The sequence below is a fragment of the Cherax quadricarinatus genome, chromosome 22, assembly GCF_038502225.1.
Source record: "Cherax quadricarinatus isolate ZL_2023a chromosome 22, ASM3850222v1, whole genome shotgun sequence".
NCBI lineage: Eukaryota > Metazoa > Arthropoda > Malacostraca > Decapoda > Parastacidae > Cherax > Cherax quadricarinatus.
In genome coordinates this window covers 7,027,146-7,037,145 of record NC_091313.1, presented here as the reverse complement: position 1 = coordinate 7,037,145, position 10,000 = coordinate 7,027,146, and positions in this window count along the sequence as shown.

The window sequence follows — 10,000 nt, the reverse complement described above, 5'->3', positions numbered from 1 at the left end:
CACAGTGTACAGTGTCTTGAACGATTCCTTACTAAGGTATCGTAACGCTATTCTCAGGTTTGCCAGGCGCACGTATGCTGCAGCAGTTATCTGGTTGTTGTGTGCCTCCGGAGACGTGCTCGGTGTTATGGTCACCCCAAGATCTTTCTCCTCGAGTGAGGTTTGCAGTCTTTGTCCACCTAGCCTATACTCTGCAGTCTTCTTTGCCCTTCCCCAATCTTCATGACTTTGCGTTTGGCAAGGTTGAATTCGAGAAGCCAGTTGCTGGACGACGTGTCCAGCCTGTCCAGGTCTCTTTGTAGTCCTGTGTGTGTGTGTGCGTGTGTGTGTGTGTGTGTGTGTGTGTGTGTGTGTGTGTGTGTGTGTGTGTGTGTGTGTGTGTGTGTGTGTGTGTGTGTGTGTGTGTGTGTGTGTGTGTGTGTGTGTGTTTTTGTGTGTGTGTGTGTATGTGTGTGTGTGTGTGTGTGTGTGTGTGTGTGTGTGTGTGTGTGTGTGTGTGTGTGTGTGTGTGTGTGTGTGTGTGTGTGAGAGAGAGAGAGAGAGAGAGAGAGAGAGAGAGAGAGAGAGAGAGAGAGAGAGAGAGAGAGAGAGAGAGAGAGAGAGAGAGAGAGAGAGAGAGAGAGAGAGAGAGACGAACAGACAGACAGACAGACTGACTGACTGACAGAAAGATAGACTGACTGACTATCTCCGAGCTACGAGAAAAGGATAAAAAAAATTCGACCCATGACGTCAGGACAGGAATCAATAATCAATAACGCTGACTGTGATATGAGATGGTGGTTGTTGTGGTAGTAGTAGTTGTGATAGTGGTGTTTGTCTTAGTGGCAAATATGGTTGCTGAGGCAGTTGTTTTAGAGTTAGTAGTTGTGATAGTCGTAGTAGTTGTGGGAGTTGGGATAGTTGTAGTGGCTGTGAGAATCATAATTAGGGTTTTGATTATGGTAGTAATAGTAGTAGTAGTAGTGATGGAGGTGGTTGTGACAGGGGGATAGTAGAAGTTATGGTAGTGGTTGTTACGAGAATAGAATTAGTTTTGATGGTGGTGATTGTGATGAAGGTGGTAGTAGTTGCAAGGGTTGCAACTGAAGGCAGAGGTATTAGCATTATGGTGGTTGTTGCATGGTGGTTATGACTGAGGGAGGGATGTTGGTAGTCCTGCTGGTTTTGATAAGGGTTTGGCGAGGATGGGTGGGCTGAGGTTGTGGTGTTAGGTTTAAGATGGTGGTAGTGGTGTGGTAGAGGGGGTGACTTTTCTGTGGGGGGCGGTGGCGTTGATGGTGATAGAAGTGGTGATTTTGGTGATGATGGTAGTTTCTGCGGAGGTGACGATAATTTAATGATGGGGATGGTAATTATCTTAGTGGTGATGGTAATTTTCATGGTAGTGTTGGTAGTTTGGTGGAGGGGGGAGGGTATCATGACAATTTTGGTGGTCGTGATTACAGTTTTCATGGTGATAATGATGATGGTAAAGTCGTAGCTTTGGTAGTTTTCATGGTGATAGTAGATGGTAGTTATCGTGGTTGTATTGGTGTTTTTTGTGGTGGTGATGGCAATTTTTGGGGTGATGGTAGTTTTCATGGAAGTGGTGATAGTTTCTGTGGTGGTGATGGTAGTTTTTGTGGTGGTGATGGTAGTTTTCGTGGTGATGGTAGTTTTCGTCTTGATGGTAGTTTTCGTGGTGATGGTAGTTTTCGTGGTGATGGTAGTTTTCGTGGTGATGGTAGTTTTCGTGGTGATGGTAGTTTTCGTGGTGATGGTAGTTTTCGTGGTGATGGTAGTTTTCGTGGTGATGGTAGTTTTCGTCGTGATGGTAGTTTTCGTCGTGATGGTAGTTTTCGTCGTGATGGTAGTTTTCGTCGTGATGGTAGTTTTCGTCGTGATGGTAGTTTTCGTCGTGATGGTAGTTTTCGTCGTGATGGTAGTTTTCGTCGTGATGGTAGTTTTCGTCGTGATGGTAGTTTTCGTCGTGATGGTAGTTTTCGTGGTGATGGTAGTTTTCGTGGTGATGGTAGTTTTCGTGGTGATGGTAGTTTTCGTGGTGATGGTAGTTTTCGTGGTGATGGTAGTTTTCGTCGTGATGGTAGTTTTCGTCGTGATGGTAGTTTTCGTCGTGATGGTAGTTTTCGTCGTGATGGTAGTTTTCGTGGTGATGGTAGTTTTCGTCGTGATGGTAGTTTTCGTGGTGATGGTAGTTTTCGTCGTGATGGTAGTTTTCGTGGTGATGGTAGTTTTCGTGGTGATGGTAGTTTTCGTGGTGATGGTAGTTTTCGTCGTGATGGTAGTTTTCGTGGTGATGGTAGTTTTCGTGGTGATGGTAGTTTTCGTGGTGATGGTAGTTTTCGTCGTGATGGTAGTTTTCGTGGTGATGGTAGTTTTCGTCGTGATGGTAGTTTTCGTCGTGATGGTAGTTTTCGTGGTGATGGTAGTTTTCGTGGTGATGGTAGTTTTCGTGGTGATGGTAGTTTTCGTCGTGATGGTAGTTTTCGTCGTGATGGTAGTTTTCGTCGTGATGGTAGTTTTCGTCGTGATGGTAGTTTTCGTGGTGATGGTAGTTTTCGTGGTGATGGTAGCTTTAGTCGTGATGGTAGTTTTCGTGGTGATGGTAGTTTTCGTGGTGATGGTAGTTTTCGTCGTGATGGTAGTTTTCGTGGTGATGGTAGTTTTCGTGGTGATGGTAGTTTTCGTGGTGATGGTAGTTTTCGTGGTGATGGTAGTTTTCGTCGTGATGGTAGTTTTCGTCGTGATGGTAGTTTTCGTCGTGATGGTAGTTTTCGTGGTGATGGTAGTTTTCGTGGTGATGGTAGTTTTCGTGGTGATGGTAGCTTTAGTCGTGATGGTAGTTTTCGTGGTGATGGTAGTTTTCGTGGTGATGGTAGTTTTCGTGGTGATGGTAGTTTTCATGGTGATGGTAGTTTTCGTGGTGATGGCAGTTTTCATGTCTTTGTTGTTAACGATTCTGACAGTTTGTCGCCCATGGTTCACACACGTGCACACGCATATAGCTTACTAAGCATCGCGACCAATCTGTTTCTTATTGCACCCACTACCCACTATTCACCACCCACCAACAACCACCCACTACCCACAATCCACTACCCACCATCAACCACCCATCATTATTAACCTGAGCCAGTAGCCTGCTAGGGCGAGCGCTAGTGTTGCTTCCCTGATCCAGCAGGCAGTGTTGCTTCCTGTGTTGCTGGAGTTGACTGGCTCTTCAATAAAAAAGAGTGGTAGACGAGATTTCTGCCGGAAAAAAAATGGGTGGATTGGACAAACATAGCGTAAGATAGATTTTTTCCTGCAGATGACTGGTCTTTCCTAGCATAGAGTGAAAATTCTGCATCGATTGGGTTAATGTAGGGTTCCTCTGCTGAGAACAAGTGGACGCGGCCTCCCATGCTGTAGTTAGCTCCCATGCTGCTAAGCATGGGAGCTAACCGCAAGAAATGGAAAGTAAGGAAAGTAAGAAATGGTGTCACTTATAGTGATACCATTTCTTACTTTCCTGTACGAGTCTACAGCCGCTCTCCAAACATTATTAAAACCCAAAGAGCCTTGGGAAAGGTTATAGATTTTAAGAAGGGGTGGATAAAGCATTGATTTGAGGATTGAGAGGGAAACTGTTATTTCTTGAAGCAACAGCTTTTCTTCCAGCATCAAGGAAGTCCTCTCACAAGGCCGGCGTGGGCAAGTTATACCATTTTGAGAATCCAGTTCTGGGGCCTTCCTGGGAATGGTGTTTTTCCAGCTACGTCAGTCAGTGCTTGGTTCTCTTGTTCCTCGGTAGGTGGTGTTCCTCGAGGAACTTTTAAAGGAACGGGTAAGATGAGCGACCACTCTAGCAGGTCGTAGTTATCTGGATGATCTGGCAGTGATGGTCTTGTAGTATCGTGTCAAAGGAAGGTCTGACAATGATGGGTCCAGGAGTGTTGTGTCACAGGAAGGTTTGTCAGTGATGCTCTTGTAGTACTGTGTTACTGGAAGTTCTGTCAGTGATGGCTTGTAGTACTCTGTCACTGGAAGGTCTGTAAGTGATGATCTTGAAGTGTTGTATCACTGGAAGGTCTGTCATTAATGGACTTGTAGTTTTGTGTCACTAGAAGGTCTGTCATTGATAGTCTTGTATTATTGTGTCATTGGAAGGTCTGTCAGCGATGGGTTTTGTAGTATTGTGTCACTGGAAGGTCTGTTAGTGATGGTCTTGTAGTATTATGTTACAGGAAGGTCTGTTAGTGATGGTCTTGTAGTATTACGTCACTGGAAGGTCTGTTAGTGATGGTCTTGTAGTATTATGTTACAGGAAGGTTTGTCATTGATAGTCTTGCAGTACTGTGTCACTGGAAGGTCTGTCATTGATAGTCATGTAGTACTGTGTCACTGAAAGGTCTGTCATTGATGGTCTTGTAGGAGTGTGTCACTGGAAGGTCTGTCATTAATGGTCTTGTAGTATTGTGTCACTGGAAGGGCTGTCATTGATAGTGTTGTAGTATTATCTCGTTGGAAGGTCTGTCAACGATGAGGCTTGTAGTATTGTGTTACTGGAAGGTGTGTCAGCGATGGGTTTTGCAGTATTGTGTCACTGGAAGGTCTGCCAGTGATGGGTCTTGTAGTATTGTATCACTGGAAGGTCTGTCATTGATGGTCTTATAGTATTGTGTCACTGGAAGGTCTGTCAGTAATGGGTGTTGTAGTATAGTATCACTGGAAGGTCTGTCATTAATGGTCTTACAGTATTGTGTCACTGGAAGGTCTGTCAGTAATGGGTCTTGTAGTATTGTATTACTGGAAGGTCTGTCATTGATAATCTTATAGTATTGTGTCACTGGAAGGTCTGCCAATGATGGTCTTATAGTATTTTATCACTGGAAGGTCTGTCAGTGATGGTCTTATAGTATTTTATCACTGGAAGGTCTGTCAGTGATGGTCTTATAGTATTTTATCACTGGAAGGTCTGTCAGTGATGGTCTTATAGTATTTTATCACTGGAAGGTCTTTCAGTGATGGTCTTATAGTATTTTATCACTGGAAGGTCTGCCAGTGATGGTCTTATAGTATTTTATCACTGGAAGGTCTCTCAGTGATGGTCTTATAGTATTTTATCACTGGAAGGTCTGTCAGTGATGGTCTTGTAGTACTGTGTCACTGGACACTGTAACCTTTAGTTAGTTATTTCTAGCTGCATCGTCACTCTCTTGTTGCTTGATTGTGGCATGTTGGTTTGTCCTCGTCAATGATTTTAATACTTTTTCGATATTATTATTATTATTTTGATTATTATTTTTTGCTATTATTATTATTATTATTATTATTATTATTATTATTATTATTATTATTATTATTATTATTATATTATCATTATTATAATTATTAATATTATTATTATTATTATATTATTATTATTATTATTATTATTATTATTACTACTACTACTACTACTACTACTACTACTACTACTACTACTACTACTACTACTACTACTACTACTACTGTTGTTGTTGTTGTTGTTATTATTATAACTATTATTATTAGTGTTATTATTACTGCAATTGTTGTTATTATTTACATGTATTAATAATACAATATGCGCTACTATTTTACAGTTAGTTGTCTGTTTAGCTCAGCCACTTAACTTCCTGGCAAGTGTGTTTTAAAGAACATTTTCCTTTCACGTTTACAAGTTTACTGAGTATCACTCTCTGGATGCTTCCCTGGGTACAGTGTTGGCACTAAGGTCCACCTCTGTCTGATTTCTAGTGCATGAAAAAAAAACTAGACACTGATAGGTGATTCAACGCTGCAAATCTTACGTCTTGGTTGGGTGAGCCAATATTTTCTATTTCAATTTTCTGAGAGCAACTTAAATTTTTACCGCAGGTCAATGTGCCATCCTAATTGTTTTACGGGATAGTTTTGGAATTTCAGCAATTCCAAGAACATTTTTCCAAGCCTCGTTATCTTGAATACCTTTCCTCCTTAGGCTTCGTAGTCTATATAAAGTGACGATTTGAATTAGATGGCCTTTCATGTTTGTTACCTTTTGGTTGGATCTTGTCATTTATTTTACACACACAACTAAAATAACGCCGAGCAGCGTGTAGAAGGCCAGTAAGGACATTGTTTATGGTTGCATGGTGCACTGAAATGCCATGACCCGTGTGTTCTCTTTGACGAAACAGATAATATCCTGTGGTCTGGGTCACCATTTTCACCTGAGAGCATACTAACCAATAGGAACAATGAATAAGGTACAATCGATTCAGTATTCTTTGTATCTCCAATAATACATTGTCACCTATGGTTTCACTAATACCTGAGTTGACCATATTGTTCAACTGGTGAGTTGATTCCTACAACTGACTATTGTTACCTGCACCAAAAAATGTTCTGAATATGATATACTCAGTTTCCGCAACTTTTCTTTCAGATACATTTCTTTAAATTGTTCAATATTTTCTGAAACCTCAGGACAAATAAAAAAAATCTTTCATCCATTTTTTGGTCATAGATTTTGTCTTCTCTCCAAAATGCATGTGGAGAGCTGTTAGGTGTACAAATGAGATGTGCTGTTTACAGTTCACAGTATCTCTTTCCAACACTTCTGAAATAATATTTATTACCAGTTTTAATTTCCCTTTCACTTTCTCTCTCAACGTCACTAAAACTGATCCTCAGAAACACCCTACAGGTAGACTCATTATAACATTTGAGACATTTAGCCTCAGCGACAAAATGATCGGATATTCCAGCAAGATGATCTGAAAGAAGTGTGACCTTGTGCACTTCACTCAGCACTTTCTCTGAGGTTTCAGGTCATCACTTGGCGAAGAATGTCTTTAGTGTTTTTCTGATCATTTTCTGGACAGATTATATAGTTTGCCCACTGTACATCAGTCACAATGCCAGGTCTCGATTTCTTTACAGCAACATTGTCAGACTGTGCTGCATATCCCGGAGAAACCGGAGAAACGATCGTTACGCCAAGCTACATTTTCCAAGTCTTGAGGTCTGCAGTCTGTCAGTAGCATCGAGAAATTTGTCACGGTTGTATGTTATGTATGTAGTTAAGGCTTTTTTTTTTTTAATTATTTAGTGCTGCACACTATCTCTACTACACCTCTGATAGATGAGTCATATTTCTGGCATATGAGTCATGGGCATATTTGTGCCTTGGAGGGTACAAATATGCCAATGCATATTAACAAATACGTCCATGCGTGCTATGATTCGGCCCTGGCCGGGCTATAAGCTAGTAAGTCAGAAGCGACAGTTAGAGACAGAATGTGGAAAGATCATGAGGCTAAACATCTGCCAGATCTCAAAAGTCAGGGACCCTCGTAATGCAGACTTCTGATCTAGGCCGACCAGAACTCTCCTCATGTATCTTGTGGGTTCAGTAGAGAACGTGCTGCTTCTGGTTATCTGAACCATTGTCGTGGACTAGTTTTTCATTAGATGTTCGAGCATGAAAGTGAGAAGGACATTAGGCTTCTGAATCCTGGAGCGACTCACGAAATCGTAATGACACGATTGCAAACAAACCATTCTATGTTTTAATCCTGGAGTGGTTGCGATTCTAAGGATTAAAGGAAGATAGGTGGCATTCTGGTGAACCATCCGCTCATACTGATTCTGAGTGGAGAGATCCGGTTGTATAGCCATGTGTTTCCTTCCAGGCGGGAGTATGGCTGCTAGATCCAGTACTCAGCCAGCTCTTCCCTGTTTCACTTAATAAATCGTATCCATCAACATTGGATATGGCTTTACTCTGTTGTATTTTGTGCTTACTTTGTTGAGAGCCTCTGACGAATGTGATGAATATATCCCTGGAATCTTTCCGTGATGGGCTACGCCTGTGATATCCGTTTCAGGTTTGGCTTGCACCTGACAACTCAGCTTATGTTGTGGTCTTCATAGAGAAGAGAACGGGACGAGACCCTTCCACACACCGTCTGAGGCTTCCTGTGCTGTTTGGTGTTCGTATGCGAACACTAAACAGTACAGGATGTGATGTGACTGTGATGTGACTGTGGCCAGAGAGGTTGCCTACTCTCTATTCTTTCGCTGGACAACACATGAAGAGCATCTTTGTGAGCAGTCTAATAGGGTCCCTAAGTTATGAACCCTTGTGATGACCTTGGCTATATTCTTGTAATATAATTTTCTTTATGTTTGAAGGATAAAGGTCTTTACTCACGGGTCAAAGAGCGAGGGAGGCTTTGCAGTGATCGCTGAGGACATGAAGTATGTGAAATAACTAAACAAGTCATCTGTGTTCATTGTAGAACACCATGCAATTCTTGTTTGTTTTGGCTTGATATCTGGCTTCGTAGGATTTCAAGTCACTGTCTACTTAGATTCCCAAAATTTGCCCTGGCACACCCAATGATCCTAAAGAAACCATACCTAAAGAAACGAGAGCAGTTTCACCATCTCTATAAAAGACAGAAGGACGTAGAGTGGTACTGGAGCTAGGACCTTGTTGATGTCCTAGAAAATGGCTGGATGGATGCCTATAACAAGCTTGTTCCAGAGCATGGCTGTGACTTCATGAGTCACAAACATAACTATTTTTTTGACATAACTAAAACATCCGTCTGTAGAGCCAGGTAGACCCAACAGATGGGCCTAGTGAGCCCGTTTCTTGGGCTCCCCAGGACTTACTTAGCCCAGCTTTCACAGGAACTTCCACTTTGAGATGACTTTCTGTTCTTCTAAGTGAATACTGTAGCATGCAGTTGACTGTGGAACACATTTTAACTGTTTGCCCACGACACAGTCGTGTTTGCTTACATCATTTCTGTCAGTTACCGGGGTGCATTTAAGGATGTCGGTGAATTTTTAGGAGAGTCTTGATTGTGACAGTTCAATGAATTTTTTAATTAATGATAGCGAATTAAACTTGGTGTGATACTATTTATTTGGTGTTTGGGTTTATTAATAAAACTCGTTTTTCATTACTACTAAATGAGTAACAGTCAAAGTAACCTACAAATTTCACATTCATAACACTTCGTACATCATATATAAGGTCCATTTTGGAGTGTGCAGGATCAGTTTGGAGCCCACACCTCAGAAAGTGAGTCTGAAAGCTGTAAAAATTACAGAAAAAATTGTTACAAGAATTGCCTCAGAGCTGAAGAGTATTAGTTAAGGTGAGAGAATAATTTAATTAAATCTGGTGAGATGAGATGATAGTAGGACCAGGATAGACATGATATTGATATGCAAAAAAGACTGAGAGGAACTGATAGTGTGAACAGGGATAAGCTGTTTGAAAGCTGAGACACAGATACATTAGCATACATTTAAAAGTTAAAAAATACTGATAAATCCCATGGATGCGAGAGAGCGTTACTTCAGCCTGAGTGAACACTATCACACACACACACACACACACACACACACACACACACACACACACACACACAGGAGCTCGGACTCGACCCCCGCAACCTCAACTAGGTGAGTACAACTAGATGAGTACACACACACACACACAAACAAACAAACAAACAAACAAACAGGAGATTTAAGGAAGGTCTCTGGGAAGACAGCACAGAAGGGAACATCAAGAGGGAATATACCAACAAGTGTTGGATGACATACGAACAACCGAGGAAGAGGTGCAGAAGCTGCTAAGTGACCTTGATACCTCAAAGGCGATGATACCGGACAACATCTCCCCATGGGTCCTTAGAGAAGGAGCAGAGATGCTGTGCGTGCCCCTAACCACAAACTTCAACACATCTCTTGAAACTGGGCAACTACCTGAGAAATGGAAGACAGCAAATGTAGTCCCCATATTTAAGAAACGAAACAGAAATGAGGTACTAAACTACAGACCTGTGTCTCTGATATGTATTGTGTGCAAAGTCATGGAGAAGATTATAAGGAGGAGAGTGGATGAACACCTGGAACGGAACAAGATTATAAATGAAAACCAGCATGGGTTCATGGAAGGCAAATCCTGTGTCACAAACCTTCTGGAGTT